Source organism: Sinohyriopsis cumingii, chromosome 19 (genome assembly GCF_028554795.1).
Source record: "Sinohyriopsis cumingii isolate HCF-2022 chromosome 19, ASM2855479v2, whole genome shotgun sequence".
Lineage (NCBI taxonomy): Eukaryota > Metazoa > Mollusca > Bivalvia > Unionida > Unionidae > Sinohyriopsis > Sinohyriopsis cumingii.
The window spans coordinates 19,305,940-19,322,624 of record NC_142979.1 but is presented as its reverse complement, the minus strand read 5'-3'; the positions used below and the strand labels follow the sequence as shown (position 1 = coordinate 19,322,624).

Below are 16,685 nucleotides of genomic sequence, written 5' to 3'. Positions count from 1 at the left end.
TTCATCGTCTGCTATCCAATTTGTCAACTTGCCTCTGATGGATTCTATAGAAATTCCCAAGTGTATAGTCTGTTTCTAAATTCTTTAGTAATTTTTTCCATAAACAAGACATTGTAAACACATTACATCCTATTCATTGTCATTTCTCTTAAAAATAATAGCTTTTTTTTATCAAATAATTAACTTTTACTCATTTTTTACAACATAAGTTTAGTTTGCTTAATATCAATTGCCATTTAGTGGCATATTGAATTTTGTAAAACCAGCTATAAACATGACCTAGTTCATCGGCTGAAATGATGACTGAAAGAGTATCAAGTAATGCATTTTATTTCCATAGCCTGATGCATAAAAATGACATCTTTTCAAAGCCCTGTGCAGAATAGTCCGACAAAACACAAGTCATGAAAACGTACGGGTGGTATTCCGTTTGTCCAAAATTAGTATTATTGTGAAAAGAATATTTTGGTGATGAATGCCACTTTTCAATTAGAAAGTATTAAAGTATCTTATTTTCCTGTGTGTGATTATGATTTTTAACGTAGCTTTAACAATTTTTCAGTCATATTGCTACAATGTCTGCAGTGTGGCAGTTTATAGTGATTTCTAGCACTGGGGCATCCTGCCGCAGACATGTAGCATGATGTCCCGCCCAGGCACATCATCCTGACACCAGGCCAACCAGTCCTAACACTGACCTCTTAATGCTGAGCACCTAACAAGGCAGCTGTTATTATGATTTTTGTAAGTCTTTGGTATGACTCTGCCGGGATTTAAACCCACGACCTGCCACTTCTGAGATGGATGCTCTAACCACTAGGCCACCGAAGCGGTCTTTTATTTTCATCAATCAGTCGAATATATATAGAACTTCCTCATAACACTGTTGAAGAATCACAGGATATACTAGTTTATAGTGTGATATGGTTATTAATTTTGGGCTTAAATGCTACAATATTGTCACCTCAGGGCAATGACAAACCAAGTATAACAAATAAATTGCAAAAATGGTGGAAAACAAGAGGGGATGGAAGAAAAAACATTAAGTTAAACAACAAGTTTCAGTACACTTAACTTAATGTTACTTCTTTCATTTAAAGTTTCTATTTTTAAACAAAATATTTACCTGATCTTGAATTGCTGAAAATTTATATCATATCATGTAGGCCTAACTGTGTATAATCAGTGGCTGGAAACAGGTCCCTAAGATACTTCTATAAAGTCAATGTTTAATTTCAGACCGGCATGTCTCAATAGTACACAGATAGTTGAAATATACTCTCTCCGTTACATCACCTTGCATCACGTGATAGAACTAATCAGTTTCTCAAGTGCAAATTGAGCAATAATCCTAAACACCAAAGTGACCCTAATTGTTCACGTCAGAAAGTAGGACGCCTCCACTGAACCAGTAATTCGAATACTTACAAATCGTTACGATGGAATGAAATAAAATCATACAAAGATCTCGTGACATAATATGCCGACTGTAAAACAAAATGTTAAATTTTAATTTTCAGCTGTAAAACAAGAGGTTCAATTTTCATTTTCAGTTTATTTAGACACAAACACAAGAACAGTGTACATTGACACTAGTTGTAGTATTACATTTTGAACCCCTACGTACACGACTGGTCGAGACTATTATCGTAAATGTCACGTACTCTGGACATCTCACCGTTCTTACCTTGTGAAATAAATATATCCTGCTCTTCAGGTGGTATGGATTATTTTACAGCTCAGTTATTCTTATGGGGTTGATATTTTTGATTCCTTTCCCTTCAATCAGCGAATAAATGTAAAAAATCAGCTCTGGTACTCAACACCAATGCTCTATGTTTTAGTTCTTGACCACGTTTCGTTATTATGTCTTCGGTAGATTGTGAATCAAAATGCAAGGTAGGGAACCAGACTAACTACTAATGACGTCAGGGTGCTACCATATTCACTGTTTTAAATGTACATTGGGGTTCATTGGTATCGTTTGCTTCATGTCGAGTTACCAGATTGCTGTTGATAGTATGCAGGCATTTTAGTTTATAAAATACATCTTTTTATAAATCTGTCGTAAACAATTCATTGTTGACAGAAGCACTAGCACTTCTAATGTTGAACCATTTTCAGTTTAGCTATTTATTTTAATCCATAGTTTATTTTTCAGAGAAAAGGTGAAATTGTTTTCGCTCCTATAGTACTTTTGTTAGTAAATTTTATATTAAATTAATTCGGAAGCGTGAAAATAATAAATGTATTTAAGCTGAAATTTGTCTCCTTCGATGATACATTAACATCATTACATTTTAATTGAATTCTTTTATATTTCCATTAGTATTCGCACACCATCCGTTTTTTATTGTTTTTTCTTTTGTGTGCAATCCTACAGAGTTTACAAACAAAAGGCTTAAAAACATAACAAATGCACAAAACTTAGTCATTTCATTCACCGATTTATAAGTTTTAACGGGTTCGCGTATCTAGAGTGGTCCCCCCAAAATTAAAAAATCCCTAAAAGTATATATCAAAACCGGACGCAATACACGATGGTTGAAAGACCCAAACCAATTAATTAAAAGATTGCAAATATTATGCGGTATGATATACTGTGTAATACAATCCAATCTTTTGACGCTGAGATTGATAAATTCTGAAATAAACCGTACTATGTTACCACAGCAGGTAATGCATAGTATAACAATATTGTTGTCCACTATCTGTACTATTTATAATTATATTTTATAACAATAATATTTGAGACAACCCGGCTTTTTATTCAAATGTTAGATCAGAAATTAATTTCACGATAGTTTGCTACATTATTAATGCTTGATTTTCTTTTGCCAAGGTGTAGTACAGTTGGTTCAATCTGATACCAACGGAACATAACTTCCAGTATGATGATGGCGCCTAATGGCTAAACGTTATGATACCTTCCGACAGTTGCATAGAAGACATAAGCAAGGCAAGTTTAATTTTGTTTTGGGGATGGGGTGGGCTACATCGAATGAGTTAAAACTTCATGCGACTAAAACTGAACCAACTTGTAATATATTACGGTGTAGAATAATGGTAACAGATAATTGCAAACTGATTTTAAATTTTGTAACTCTATTGGAAACTTTTAGGTTTTCACTGAAAAGTAATATAAACCGAAAACGAGGACAATCGTGTACTGAAAACAAAAGATATGGACTCACTAATTATTCATTTTAGTTTTGACACAGATTCCTGTGTAAACGGAACAAGTTCAGATGCTATATTTGCATGATATCGAAAATTGATTTTTTTCAACGAAGAAGAATTTCATTTTGTGTTATATTATTTGCGCACAGAATTTTATAGATTTATTTTGGTTCTTATTTTGCATGAGCGCAGACTATTTCATATAAATATCGATCTAGATTTAAGATAATGTTATAGAAATCTTTATAATCGAATCTGACTGCGTCTTAATTTTAACTTTACCGACACTTTTGTATTATTTTTATTTAGTTTAACGCCAAAACCAAAAGGAAATGTTTGGACTGAGTTGTTTTTTAAACAAAAATATCATAAAAGTAATTGCATTTTATATTGTTGTTTCCTTTTATTAATTCATCTCACTTGCTCGAAAACTCGATTAAAATATCGTAAATATGTTGTCAGTACGATCATGCATATTTTCATGTTTTGTTTTTTTAAACTTTTTATATCACATGCCAATAACATGAGTAGTGAATAGGGACGATTCAGGGTCTATGGGACTTATCATTAAAAACACCCCTGGGACCATATAGGGTCTATGTAAATTTAACATGGAGAAAACCTCTGGGACGATATAGGGTCTAGGGGAATTAGCATTACAGACCTTCTTGGGACTGTATAGGGTCTATGTAAATTTAACATTAACACCCCTAGGTCTGTATAGGGTCTATGTAAATTTAACATGGACAAAAACCCCTGGGACTGTATAGAGTCTATGTAAAATTGAAACAGGGAGGGTCTCTATGTTTTGTTTTAAAAAAAAAAAAAATAAAATAAAATAAAAATAAAATTTAAAAAAAATGGGTAGGCAATTGAAAGTCTATCTCTTTTCGAGAGATGTGGGTGGCCCTGAAAAGGGCCTTTGGGTTTCGTCTTCTTCTTTTAATTTCTTCTATTTCTCCACCAGCTTCTTATTTTCTGTCCTACACTCTTTCTCTTCTTTTCTTTCTTTTCTTCCTTCTTTTTCTCTTCTTTCTGCTTCTCCTCCTCCTCTTCTTTCTTCCTCTTCTCATTTTCTTCTTCCTTTTCAATTTTCTCATTCCATACTCTAATCCTTATCCTTTCCTCTTCATCCTCCTTCTCCTCCTTTATTTCTTTCATCACAGCACTGATAATTTCCTTTACTTTTCTTAAATTGTTGATCTCCATCTTCACACGATGGGGACTATAAGAATAGTGATCCTCGTTTATGTTAACCAACATTTGCTCCATCATACCCAAATTGTCCAGGACGTCTTGCAATGTTTTCATTTTATCAAGTTGGTTTGAAGCCATCTTCTTTTTTATTCTTTGTAGAATGGTTTGAACGATTTTTGTTGTTGTTGAGTTGGATTATAGTGGTGTGCGCTCGCAATGAGCATGTACCACTGGTTTGTGATGCCACAGGCACCTTTTTGATTACTCCTGGGGGAAGGAATGGTGCCACTTCCTCCAGGCATTTATGTGTTCACAGAACACTTATTGATTGGGCCGTCAGGTCGAAGTACTTTTGTGTACATATCGATCTGATTGTAAGGCCTATATTTTTGTTTGTAAGAGTGGGATTGGACCCAGCACGCACTCTGTCATTCATTTGCATTGATGAGCGACCAGTGGGATTGGACCCGATCTAGTTCGCGCTTTAATTTATGATGCGTGCACTGCACGTATGGGTTTTGATGTCTGTCCGTGGTAAGGGGTGAAAGTGGTCGGGCTCGGGCGGAGTTGTCTTGCCACAGGTTAGCAGGGTTTTTCCGATCCAGGATATTTGTTCTAAATTTCCGTCTTTGGAATTTGAATAAAAAACTCTGTGCTGTTTTTAAGAGAGGTAGAGTTTATTGAGGTAGATGTTAGCTAATAGGTGACAGCAATTTGATTGGTTTGTTTTGCAGCATTGTGCTGCTGGCTCTGGATGGAACTGGTGTTTTTTCCATCTTATTGAGTAATTATTTATGGTCCTATTTTTCTAGTTATAAGTTTTGGTTGCAGCCTTGTGCTGCTGGCCCTGATAGTCATTGTGTTTTTTGACTACCTTATGCTTGTAATGTTTTTGGGGTATTGATCTATGTTATTGTTATATTTGCAGCATCGTGCCGCCGGCCCTGAGAGTCGTTGGGTTTTTCGACTACCTCATATGTGTAAGTTTTCGGGTCTTAGTCATTGTATCCCTGATGGTCTATTCTTGCGACCACCTTATGCGTTCTATTTTTGGGATTACATAGTTATATCTAGGTTTATCTTAGCTGTCACCTATGTATAGAGAAAAGAGTTTTGTAGCTGTTGGTTAGGGTGTTAGGAGAAGGATAGGTAAAGAGAAGTGGAGTAGGATTTTTATTTTCAGCACCTACCCCCCTGTATATTCCTTCCTGGTTTTTGTGCTAGTTGTTTTTGTGGTTGGTGTTTTTTGTTTTATTCTTGTTATTTGTAAAGTTTTATCAGCCAGTGGATTTGTTTTGCTTATAATTGTTTGGATTTATCTTTAGTTTGTTTTATTTAATCAGGTCCCTGCACGGTCGTGTTGGTCCGTGAACCCACAAGACCTATCCGGCCGTCCCAGTTCCTAATTAATTGTATTTAAATTTTTGTATAAAGTTCGGTTTTTTAATGAAAGTAATTCCTAGTTTGTTTTAGTTAATCAGGTCCCTGAACGGTCGTGTTAGTCTGTGAACCCACAAGACCTATCCGGCCGTCCCAGTTCCTAATTAATTGTATTTAAATTTTTGCATAAATTTTTCTGTTTGTTTAAGTAAAGTAATGCCTTAGTTTGTTTTAGTTAATCAGGTCCCTGCACGGTCGTGTTGGTCCGTGAACCCACAAGACCTATCCGGCCGTCCCAGTTAATAATTAATTGTATTTAAATTTTTGTATAAATTTAATTTTTTTAAGGAAAGTAATTCCTTAGTTTGTTTTAGTTAATCAGGTCCCTGAACGGTCGTGTTAGTCCGTGAACCCACAGGACTTATCCGGCCGTCCCAGTTCCTAATTAATAGTATTTAAATTTTTGTATAAATTTCATTTTTTTTAAGGAAAGTAATGATATTGTTGTATGTGGTGTTTAAGTTGGGGTTTGTGCTATTGAGGAATTCTGGATATGTACTCGTCGATCCTATTTTATTCTGTTCCGTTTTGAAAATTTCCCTTTCTTTCTGTTTTTCTCCACCCATTCTAGTGCTTGTAGTATTGCCCAGAATTCTGCTGTGTAGATTGAACAGTGGTCCGGTAGTCGGTGACCAACTTGTATTTTAAGTTTGGGGATTACGTATGCAGCTGCTGTTTTTGCGGGTTTAGTAGTTTTTGAACCATCTGTGTATATTTGTAGATGGTTTGTATACTTAGTTGCTAAAATTTCTGATGTTATAGAGTGCAGCTGCAGTTCTTGATTTAATTTATTTCCATGTTTGGTTAGACTGGAGGCTGCCCCGGCTTTAAAGTCAAAGCGCGGACGTGAAGGAAAACATCCCTCCACGGTTTTCGAGCCGGAACGTTCAATGAGTGCCATGAGAGGGATAGTAAGAAGTCAAAGAGCATGAATCAAAATTCCTATAGCCAAACAAAAGACAAAGGCATTTTTTTCAAAACACAACATTTTTTTTAATTCAAAATCACTTAACACTAACAAACAACTCTAACATTTTTAACAATAATCCAACAATATAACATCAAACATGTTTTTAAAATCTCAAACATTTTTTTCAATTCACACTCTACTTTAAACAGGGCTGACAACGTTGTGAATGAAATTGTGATTTCCACTGTTGGAAGTCATTAGGCCATTGATGGACACTACGTTTCCTAGCTTGAGACAAAAGATAAGCATAATGGTCACAAAACCATTGATCTACTTTCACATCATTTCTAGAAGAAGAACGAGGATCAAAATGAGTCACTAAATGTTCTAAGGAATAGCCCAGGCTGCGATGATGCAGAAAATACACACAATATTGTCCACACACCAAGGAATCTGTGCCTTGTAATTTCACATTATTGAATCGGGTAGTCTGAGCATTTCTTCTCATAAAGTCGATGATATCGTCTTCCAAAGGGGGCAATCCCTACTAATCGAAATATTCCACACATCCTTCTTGAGGAAAGTAGACGGCTACCGAGTGGGTTCCTGGGAGATGACTGTCGTCCGTGTTGATCACATAAGCTAGATGGTCTTGAGGTTTGCGATGAGGGAGTTCATCTTTAGCACAGACGACAGGATTCCAAGAAGACGTATACGAACTGTAGTTCAAAAGGTAATAAAGTTCCCAGGTATCCATGTTTTGTTTTTTTCTTCTTCACAGGTAATAATAAGTCATCAATTCGATCCTGACTTTTTGCTTGAAAATGTCTGACAAATAACCGTTTCTTCGTTTCGTCTCCTCACTCTGATTCAGGAGAGCTTCGATACGATCGATCTCTTGAGTGGTTAATGGTGGACAAGAATGTTCACGCAAGTCTTTATACCACTGATGCAACACGACTTCGTCCGAGATGAGACTCCAAGCTTCGTCCAGATACTCGTCCAATTTTTTTTCTTGACTCAGCATCAGGCATTTATCGTGTTGAATTTGACTGGGATGATCGTTTTGACATCCATAGCAATCTTTCTTGATCAATTCCGTCATTTTTTCGACCAAGTGTTTGGCAAAACAGGAGACTAAATGCGCTTCTTGTTCTGGCCATCTTGACTTCATCATAACTTCGTCGTCTTTGTCTTGAGATTCTTTTTCCACGGTCTCCTCACATTCCATCTCCAAAGTTTCTCCACTAGGTAAAGAGGGATAACAGTCTTCCATAGCTTCTAATAGTCTAGAATGACTTCTCTCAAACTGTTGATTTCTATCGTATTATCGAATTCTGCATACAGGATGACGTTCACTGTCTTGTCCAGTGGTTCTGCAAACTGAAGTTCCACACGAATCTGGCCAGATTTTATAGGGTGAAAATGTCCCTCGTCGCTGCCTTGGTCTGGAGTGAAATCGAAAGCCCACAAAGCATAGCCTCCTGCGTAATCTTCGTACGTAATGCCATGACTGGTGTTGGTCCCTAACTGACCGGTGGCTTCGTACAGGGACAAGTACGATCTCAAGTAATTCATTTTCGTGTCACAAAAGTCAGGTTCGAAAGGTCGGGTACACAAGGTCTTGCCATCGCGACTGACTTCGATTTTCTTCATGTTGAAGTGTTGAAAGTGGAAAGGATTTTCAGTGAAGGCTCCGTTGAAGGCTGAATTCAGGACCATACCAATGATTAAACGCTTGGGTAACTGTCCTTGAAACAGATGATCTTCGATCATGGAATGATGGTTAGCGGGAATAGTGAACGTTTTCACTTCCACGCGTCGTATGGGATACTTGGCGGTCGTTCTGCTCAACGTTTGACTGATGTCATTTCCCACTTTAGGTAACATTTCCACGCGTCGTACGTAGAGTTTCACGTCATCGATTTTGCTTTTGGCAGTTCTATCAGCCAACAAATGGAAAGCGGCACTGCTACGATTCAGTCTCAAGCGGACATTTACACCGTTCAGCAAATATTTCTCTTGCAACCACATGTCCAAATGCAAACGATCCATCAGTTCTAAACTCTTCTTATTTAAGATTTTGCTTCGTCTTTCCACAAAGCCGTCATTGCTTTTATTTAATGGGTCAAACTCCTTCGCTTCGGTCAGGTTCCCATAGCACACAGGCACTGAGATGAGTATTCTTGGCATCTATTCAGTACGTCAAGAGATTTTCCAGGTAGGCACGGTAAGGGTAAGTATCCATGCTGCTGCTGACCAGTTTGTTATTCAAGTTCAAGTCCACTGAGCTGAACAAGGAATGCATGAAATTGTTGACGGGAGCTATATTCTCAGTGTCTTCTATTCCACCATCATCCTTATCTAGAACTTTGACTTTCAAGTACAAGTAACTGCTATTCAGATCGATGTAATCTTCGGGCTGTCCTTTGATTTCAAACTCGCTGGGAGCGGAATCTGTCAATGAGGAGACGGGGTGAAATTCCACTGGGATTCTTGCATCGTCATCATGGTGGGGGGCATGGCAAACAGATCCAGTTCTGACTTGGAACAGGCGCAAGACTATCGGTGCATCCTTTTTTCTGTTTCTCAATAATCAAAAACGTCTAAGTCTCGAACGGTTCTTCTTTTCTTTGCCTTTCTAGCTTTAGACGTGTGAAGTCTGGTGAAAGAGTGTTTTCTTCGTCGTCTCTTTCTGCCTTGTCCTTGCTGAATGCTTGACTCGGTAGCGTGAAGGGCATTTATAGGTGTGTCTCGTCGGCCCAAAAGGTCTTTACCCGTTTGTAGCAAGACATTTTTGCCTGCCCTCATGAAGGCTTCTTTAGGGTTTTGTTTGTCGATGATGACATTTTGGAGAAATTCTTTGCATTGTGTCAGTGCCGCATCTTTCAAGGCGTGTAATCCGCGTGTCACCACCGGTTTCAACACCGGGGCCACCGAACGAAAGGCCGATTTTAACATATCTCCTAAACCGTGTCCTCGCTGTCGTGCAACCCCTCGGTACACTGGATACATGACGTACGAATCGTGAGAGAACCGTTTTCGAAAATGGAGTTTCACCGTGACTTTTCCTTTGGTGAATGGAATATTTTGTCCCAGATCTCCTTTTTTAGCAATGTTGACCGTGTCCAAATACGACTTGCTGACAGGCAAATAATGAGGATGTACAAATTCGCGGTGAACGTGGTAAGTGTTTCCACCTTCCTCGTCAGTGACCGTGGCAGAATTTGCTTTGAAAGGAATGACACGCAGTAATGGCACGGAGGTGTGTCCCACCACGTTGTACTCCACCACATCGGAGTACACAAACATCAAATTCAGACCCTGGTTCAGTTCTACCGGGAAACGAAAATACCTCGCAAAATACCCGTTGTTGTCAATGTCTGCTTTCTCAATCTTTTTGGTCTTTTTATCCGTGACCATATTGAGGTCACCACCCAAAATGTCATACAATTCAGGGCAAAATTTAATACGTATACTTTTTTCCTCACTTTCAAATTTGATGAGTAGACGGTGAGACAGTTTGTGGTACTCAATGGTGACACGTTTATTTAGTTTGGTCAGAACCTTGTCAAATGTTGCATAGAATTTGTCAGCGATGGCCTCCACCAGATGTTGACCACTAAAATAATGGCCTGGGTTAATTTTAAAGTGATAAACGTAAAAAGGAGGAGAAGTGTCACTGCTGCTACGGGGTATTGGGGTCTTCGCAAGAAATGATTTATGTTGAGGAGTAGTCATCATGGTTTGCTGCACTGTTGGGTCCAGAATTTCGACGTCAAAATTGTTTTGAGCTTCAGTGATGTTTTTGATTTGTGTTGGGTAAATCATTTCCACCAAAACCACTTCCCAATGGGCTTCGTGATCTAATGGGATGGCCTGAGGTAATTTGGCCGTGTAACAGCACAACATGTTGTGGGGAAACACCTCCATGGAACTGTCACTGGGTAAGGTTAAGTAAAATTGGTTTTGGTGACTCATAATTCCAGAGTTCTGTGGCTGTCCGAGGGGTTACTGGACGTCAGAGGCGTGTCTCCACCCAAAATGGGGTTCTGGTTGTGGTTGTAGTTGGAGTGGTGACTGGCACTGGCACTGGCACTGGACACAAGGTTCCCATGGTTCCCGTTCGAGGAGAATTTCAGGGAGGGATTGGGAAGCAGGTAACCGATGCAACTGCTCAATAAAATGGTCCACAATTGTTTGTCTCCTTGTTGCAAACTCAGATTGGCGATGGCTGCCCCGATGACACAATACACCACGAAGATTTGGCAAAAAAAGACGATTTGCGTTTTAAGCACACGTTCTCCACACCACACCCACAAGGGTTGTTTTTGTAAATCTTGCAGAGAAGAACTGGGTGAAGGAGTGGTCGACGTAGCTGCGTCTGTGTGAAAGGGCATGATGGTCACTTCTTTTTATAGTCGATGACTTGCGAAGCGTCGATCCAAGAATCAAAACTGGGTGGATATCCTTTCCAACGTACTTTGACTTCTTTGACACGTCGTTTGCCCACTTTACGGGTTCTGCGTTCGAGAATGCTTTCGATGTCGTACACGTCGTCTTTTTTTTTGGTGACACGTTGTAACTCGGGCAAATAAAACGTTCCTTTGAGCACTTCTCCGTTCATGTCTTCCAATTTATAGACGGCAGGATGACGGCCATGCACTCGTCCAGTGACACGAAACAATTCGGTCATCCAGTTAGGTAAGTAACCTTTGTCCAAAGTGCGTTTGGTTTTGCCAATGCGCACCCAATCTCCTATGGTCAACTCTCCACTTTTCTTGGGGACAGCCCTCGTCGGGGACGTACCAAACAGGCGCTCAAACACCAGCACATCGTTGTCGGGAGTCACGTCTTGCGGGGCACGTCCGATGCTTCGATGGTAAGATTGGTTGTACGCTTGCACCAGGTGCGGTAAGATGTTGATGTACTTCAGAGTGTGGTGATGCGTAAAATATTTCCACATGCGTTCTTTCAAAGTGCGTTGAAAACGTTCCACGATGCTGGCTTTGGTTTCGGGATTCTCGGTGGTAAAAAAATGAATGTCACGTTTCTTTAATTCTTTTTGGAAAGCTTGGTTCAGAAATTCGGTGCCTTTGTCCGTTTGCCATCGAAGAGGGTGACGACCGCTTTGTTTCAACACCCGTTGCAGGGCTCGCACTACCTCACTGCTCGATTTGGAAGTCAAGGGTACGACCCAGGCAAATTTGGAAAAGACGTCGATGACACAAAACAAATATTTGTAGCCGCGATTGTAGCTGGCCAAATGAGAGACATCGCTAAATCGGCTTGCCATTGATGATCGATGCCTTCCACTCGTTCGACTTCTGGAAAATTTGCGTCGAATGGGTTTGTGTAAAGTGTAAATAGCTTGTTCTTGTAACCATCGTTGCACTTGAGGTAAACGGAGACTTTTCAGTCGAATTTTGGCAGCACGATACAATTTTTGAACTCCTGGGTAACCTGCAGGATGGGAGGGATCGTAGTAAATACTGGCTAACACCTTCTCCATTTTTTTTTTTGGTGTGTTAATAAGTCACCCATCCTTCGGTGATGCTACTTTGGGTGGGACGAAAGGGTGGTTTGGAAACGGATTCACGTGTCCGATGGGCTAAGGGAGTAGAAGTCGAAGGTAGTGGTAGTGGAGGTGGCAATGAAATGGCTTTGGTCTTCTTTTCTTTTTTCACTTCTGGTTTCTCTTCTTTCTTTTTCACTTCTGTCGAAGGAGGAGTGGACATCATCTTTTTAACCCAAGCTTTCATTTCTTCTCGTTGGGGTGTGGGGGACGGGGTCAACAAGGATGCTGCAATCTTACTTGAAATGGGAGCTGCTGACGGTGTTTGAAACACTCCTCGCATCTCTTCGTCCTCAGGTCTTCGTGTAGTAGCATCTCTCGTGGCCCCTGGGGATGGTAGCAGTGGTGGTGGTGGTGGTAGTGATGATGGTGCTGGACTTTTCATCAAGGTCTTAAAATCTTTCAGAGTGGGTAGAGCTGTTTCGTCTAAAGCTTTCTGGTGAAAGAGTTGCAGTCGTTGCAAGAGTTGACCGTACTTTTGCGATTTTTCTGTTTCGGACAAATCTTGGCGATCCATCAAGGACTGCAATTCGTGTTGTAACTGGGACATCTCGCTCAAATTGGGATTGGGAGGTAAATGTGGGGTGCGTTGTTCTTGCCAACGATGGTATTCCATCCATCGTTTGTAAGGCACTAAAGCTAGTTTTCGTCCTTCCATGGGTTGTCAGAGGTCGATTCTGAGATATTGGGACTTCAGAGGGCCTTTTTATCTTGCTCCCACCAGTCCTCCCAACATGGTTCCCAAGACTCCTTTCAGTAAGGGGCCTAACAGAGGGGTAAAATACCTCCACGTTGGACCAACATCTTCTTCTTTTGACGAATGGGAATTTTCTTTTGAACCATTTGGCGAAGAACGTGACGATGTTTGCCTAAGCATTGTTTCTGGTGTTTGGACAAAGGGATCGTGCCTTTCAAGACGTTCAAACAACATTCGCACACGGTATCGATGACCTCTTTGGAGGCTGATTGAATGAGTTTTTTTCGTAGAGGTGGAGAAGCTTTGGACAGGACAGATAACATGTCCCCATGTTTGTCTAAACGAGGAGGCAGTCCTTTCCTTTTCTTTCCTTGGGGTTGTTTAGAAGAGGGATGTTTTCTGGAGGGTGACATCTTTGAGTCTTCAGCACCAAAAACACTGATACCCCGACTTGGTCACAGACCTTTCTTATATTGGAACGCGTCGCCACTGATTGTCTTTACGTCGTATCAATTTGAGGACAGGCATGACACGTCGTGCAGGGGTACGCAACGGACTAAATCGAGCCAGTTCTTGCTTGGACAAATCCAGTAAACTTTGTAACATGCCCGATCTTTCTGGACTTTGATTTTGGGAGAAGGTACTTCGTGAGCAGCAGCCACTGCCACTAAATTGGAGGGTCCTGCCACTGGGGAAGTTCTTGGGGTCATCAACGGAGAAGTTCTTGGTGTGATCAACGTCTCCAAGTACTCTTCAGTTCTTGGTGTCATCAACGGAGAAGTGGATGAACGTGAGGCTGCCGGAGACGCAGTCACCGCCTTTGCTGGTCGTGGTTTGTGAGTGTAAGGTTGCGTCCTGGCCGAAGTGCCTCTCTTGCGACTATTTTTTTTGTGGACGTTTCTTTTTCTGGGGACTTTTTCTCTGTTTCTTTTTCTGGGGGCTTCTTTTCTTTTCCGGGGTGGTGTCTGGTAAGAGGAGGGTCCCGCCACTGGAGAAGTTCTCCTTGGGGACCTGGTCTTTTTCTTCTTCTTGGAGCCTCGTTTGACTTTTTTCTTGGGGAGAAGTTTGGGGGCATTAGGATCCCATCTTAAGAGAGAGCGAATAATGACCCCTCCTAGAGTACCGCTCCCTCCAGGTTTCAAAATGATTTGTTTTTTTGGTTTGAGTGTCGATGCGGGGATCGGCCAGTTGGGTCAAAGCGACTTGTTTCGATCAAAAAAGCGTTTGGTTTGATGAGGAATCTGAATGATCCCTTGTAGTAATTGACGTGCCGTCACCGTGAACCATCGTAAGACTTCTTTGAGACTAGCTTCTAAGACATGAGCTCGTGTTTGTGGATTTTTTTCTCGACTGATGCCATACAAGGCGCGAATCAGTTTGACGGGAAGATGCGACTGAAGGGACGTCATGTTCAAAATGTGTGTGAGACAGACGAAAAGGGTCTGAGGTTTTTATAGATTTTTTTGTGGAGTGAAGTTAAGTCGAGGACGGAGACGTGTACAGGACAGGGCCTCCGTCTTGGCACCAGCGGTGAAACAAGTGGGTACGAAATCGCAAATCATCGGGGGTCGTAGCTTTCAAATCGACGAGTAAATAGGCATGTGGAGTTTGAGTGGCATCGTCCTACGCCTGAGTCAGCCAAGGCGTTCCTAACTGTTTGGCTAAGACTTGCACTTGCGATTTATCTCGAGGGCTTTTAAACAAGACCACGTAATGCGCATTGAGACTGATGGTGCGATGGGCTTTACTTTGTTGAAACAAATTTTGGGTGATGTAAACGACACTGGCATTACGGTGATGCCCTTTACGCGTGAACCACAATTTAATTTCTTCTTCGTCTTCTCCTAACATGTCGTCGAAAATGACCAAATGGGTTTGACGGGAGTCAGAGACGATGCCGTCGTCTTCTTTAGGAATGCCTTCCACAAACACGATGGAATCGCCTTGACTTTCTCGCAAGAGGCTGTACGCCGATTGCCACTCTTTGTAACACCACACGATCCGCTGTGGTGGTCGATCGATCAGATGATGTTTATGTTCGATCAAACGTTTGACGAATTCGGTTTTGCCTGAACCGCTAGGTCCAGCAATGAGCATGTTAAAGGGATGGCGAAGATACAAGGCCTCCCAACTGGCACGATCTAAGTGTTCGTCGAAGACTTTGACATTGGAGGAAGAGGGAGCAGAGATTGCCGAAGTAGCCATAGTGTCAGGAATGTCACTTGTGACACGAAAACAAACAAGACGAGAGTTTATATACTTTTTTCAGAACACGTTTATTGAATGTTTTAAACATGAACAACACGAAAGACAAAAATATATAAAAGCCAAATAGTTATGTACAGGAATAAAAAACACATCAAAACGATCAAAGTGGAATATAAACAAGTCTCTGTACAACATGTTTTGGGTAACCAAGATGTCCTAGGGACAGTGTGTAATGTTCTTACAGTCTCTACATGAGGTATTGTCACACAAGTGTCCTCCCGGAATGACCTTTCAGGAACGTCCATGACAGTCCTGTCCTGAAGCGAGTGGTTGTTCTCGGTGACGGGCTCTTCTGGCACTGTCACTAATACAGGTTGAAAAGTAACTTTTTTCCTTGAACAACTCTTGTGCATACTGGGCCACTTCTTGGGTCCAAGTCTCAAAACCCCTCTTTTTCCAGTCACGAACATCTGTCCAGTGGGGGTGTAAGTCACAAGCGACACACACATCGTCATACACGTCTTCGGTAGCTAAAAGTTGACGAATCTTTTTTTCCTGTTGAGGTCGAGAAGTATCCAGATGAAAACGCAAGGCTTTAAGCAAAAGGAGTCTTTCGTTACCATTTAAGGCCATTGGGTGGTAAGTACTGTTCGTAAAGAGTCCACAAGGAATCGGCTGGTAAACTAACTCTTAGATAACAAGTCACTAAGACACACACCACTTGTCGACCCAAATTGAATGGATACAGTTCTTGTAATAATTGATGGTAATGATCCACGGTTTGAATATGGTCATTGAGTTCCTTCCACGGAATCTGTTCAATTACATGCGACATAAGTCGTGGCATGGCAGCCTGTTTTTATAGTCTCTTTGTTTCGGAAACAATACACGTACTTTCTAGCCAGACATATTCGTTCTCCAGTGGGGAATCTAAATGTTGCATACTGTAACCTAAACGTCAGAGTTTGTTTAGAAGTTTCCTCTTCCGCTAAGTAGATTCCACGTAAAATATGTTGGTAATCCTTTAACTTGTCTTCCTCAATGCGTTGCACTAGGTGAATCTCGAGGTAACCAAAATGATCAACACGTGGATCATCGGGGCCCTGGAAGTATTGAACAAGGTCTGACCACTGAAACAATTTCTGACGAATCAGTTCTCTTATACCATTCAGGCACCAGTGGTTAAAGATCTGGTGACGTAACGGATGCAACTGTTCTTTACGTTTGACTTGTATTTTGACCAGCTCTCGGTAAATGCGTTCTCTCGACTCCACAGGCAAAGCACGAATGTTCTCTTGTAAAGTATCCATGAATAGGTCATACTAAATCCTCTTTCTGACACAAGAAATGTACCGTTTGCACAGACATGGTTTTACTTCAGTGTCGAATTTAAATCGTTAAGTCACTAATTTACACATTACAATTCGTTCAGAAGTTTCCTCTTTCACTAAGTTGACATTGTGTACAAGATGTCGGTA

At 40.7% G+C, this 16,685-nt stretch overlaps 1 protein-coding gene across 2 annotated transcripts in view; it reads right to left on the bottom strand.

Moving 5' to 3' along the window:
* Positions 1-1,866, bottom strand: part of LOC149775228 (NADPH--cytochrome P450 reductase-like) — a 65,671-nt gene extending 63,805 nt beyond the window's left edge. The window contains exon 1 of one of the 2 annotated variants that reach the window (XM_089943391.1): positions 1,688-1,866. The gene's annotated coding sequence lies outside the window, so the exon portion shown is untranslated. Of the gene's footprint in view, positions 1-1,126; positions 1,286-1,687 lie in introns of those variants that run through there. The other variant, XM_089943392.1, reaches the window with a different exon arrangement.
* Positions 1,867-16,685: the final 14,819 nt, after the last annotated feature.